Source organism: Vulpes lagopus, chromosome 6 (genome assembly GCF_018345385.1).
Source record: "Vulpes lagopus strain Blue_001 chromosome 6, ASM1834538v1, whole genome shotgun sequence".
NCBI classification, from domain to species: domain Eukaryota; kingdom Metazoa; phylum Chordata; class Mammalia; order Carnivora; family Canidae; genus Vulpes; species Vulpes lagopus.
In genome coordinates this window covers 115,434,597-115,437,131 of record NC_054829.1, presented here as the reverse complement: position 1 = coordinate 115,437,131, position 2,535 = coordinate 115,434,597, and positions in this window count along the sequence as shown.

Sequence of the window (2,535 nt, the reverse complement as noted above, 5' to 3'; positions counted from 1 at the left end):
TTCATCTCTGTGAACCTTAGTTTCCTCAGCTGTAAGACAAGGAAGGCAGTTCTGAACTCAGGAGGGACTTCTATGGATTGAATGAGATAAAGCATATACAGTGTTGAGTGCAATGCCGGGCTCGATATACACCATCATCCCCATGACTAGCCCAGCCAGGCCGACTTTATGTTTGTCTTATTTCAACAGGTGTCCCTGAGTGAGGGTGAATGTCATGTCTTTAGTGGAATGCTACTGTTTCTCATCCTTCCTGTCATCACTCATAAAAACAGTCACCTCACCTACCCTTTTGTCCCTCTTTTTACTGCAGAATGCTACCTTGCCTTTGAAGATTTTCCTTTTTCCACTGGATCTCTGAAACACCAGCTGTCTGCAAGATTTACTCCTGCTGCCATGTATATTCTGACCTACTCAGTTTTAGTAATTCCTATTCTGGTCTCGTGTGTGTGTGTGTGTGTGTGTGTGTGTGTGTAGTTGCATTTATACAAATACTAGAGTTGCTCTAATGTCAATCCTGAAAAGAAGTGTGAAGAACAAAAACCAATTTTATATCAAATAATAAAATTGGTTTGCTTTGCTGGTTTCCCACATAATCACGACCCTTGATGATTCCCATCCTAATTCAATAGTTTGATACTTTGTAAAAACAAAGAGAAGAGAAGCCAGTGTTGGGTTTTTTTTTCCATTTCACCTACAGATAAATAATCCATTCTCGATACTCAGAAATGAGTAGACAAGGTCCATATAATTTTAGAGCTTTTACATCTAAAAATAATACTGTGATAAAAATTCATTTTAAGCACCTGTAATATTCTCTGATGTCAAAGGTCATATCCTTGTGTAGAAAAAAATGTAATTAATGAAAGAACAAAATCCCTTTTAGGCACATTTCTTTCTTTTCAAAACTCATCCAAAATGATGAGGGCAGTCTTGGTTGATTTTGAAGGTTATCGGGCCTTACACAAAGAAGTTTTACAGAAATATTTGTGGAATTAAATGAGAAAAAAGTCTTTCTGAGATTTCTCATATTATAGAAGCCTACTTCTACACATTTCCAAAAGTAGGATTCTACAATATGAGAAGTTCAACAGAACCTGTGTATTTATTCTAAGTCTACATGGAGGTCAAATGCCAGCTATTACAGAGCAAAGGTGAAGAAATTCAAAGTTTGGTGGTTTCGTTTGGTTTTGTTGATTGTGTGTTTGTTTGTTTTTGTTTTTTGTTGTTGTTGTTTGTTTGTTTGTGTGTTTGTTTCCTAACTAGGTTTTAAATATTATGGTGAAAATAGCTCATTTGTTTTTCTGGAAGGGCTGGAACAGACCATCAAAGTAATATGACTCGTACAAATGTTCTTCCTCTGTATTCTTTTTACAACAGTAAAAGAAGACACCTAATCATCTTTGCTTTGTTTCGGTTTGCACTAATTTCACAAATCTCAAAGATTTATTGGCCTATGTCTTAGTGTCTGCTACATAATGAAATGCTAATTTCATTTTTATAAAATGATTCCAACACTGAGCATAAGATATGTGTCAAATCAGATTTTATTTTTATTTTATTTTAAAATAATTTCAAACTTGCCAAACATTTATAAGTATACAAAGTTCTTTCTACTCCTGTGTCATTCAGAAATGAATTACCACTGGATGATTTAGCGTGCATTTCTTACAACCAAGGACATTCTTCTAGGTAACTACAAGATAATCACCTATCCAGGAAGAAAACCTTTTCCTCTACCCATTTAGGCTCAGTATCAGGGGCCTGCTAATTTAACTGACAAAGGCTGCTTAACAGGAAAAAAAGTAATATACATTTATTAATCTTTTTATTAACACAGTGGTTCACAGAAGTGAGTGAAACTTAAAGAAGCAGTTAGATTTGTGAGCCTATCTATACTTCTTAACAAAGGCAAGAGGGTGTGAGCATCAGGGGAAGATAAATTGTAGAGAAGTGAGTAGGAAATATAAGGGGGAACCAATGGTATAAGGTCCAATTTATTCACATTTGTTTATGCTGATTAATCTCCATGCTAGCTCTCCATCACTGTGGATAAAAGTCTCTCTTCTCATCCTGGTACAGGAGAGGGATGAAATTTATGCCACCTTCACAAAGGGAAATGTATGCTGTCTTTTTAGGGAGATCAGGGGAGGGCAGAGAAGTCTTCCTGTGTTTGTCTCCACTAAATTGCCTTCAGCTTAAAATCATCCTATGTCAAAGTGATATAAAATGCCACACATCAGAATCAGAAAATGAACATTGGCACAATACTACCATCTAATCCTCAAACCCATTCAGTTTTTTGCCAATTGTCCTCTTCATACCCCTCTCATAGAAAAAAGGATGCAATCCAGGATCATACATTGCATTTATTTTTCATGATTTTAAGCCTCTTTCAATCTGAGATAGTTCCCCAATATTTGCTTGTCAAGTTCATGACTTGACACTTTCTAGGCTTGATATTCAATAGAATGTCTCTCAGTTGGCTTTCAGCTAATGTCCCTCATAATTAGATTCAGGTTATGCATTTTGGACAAT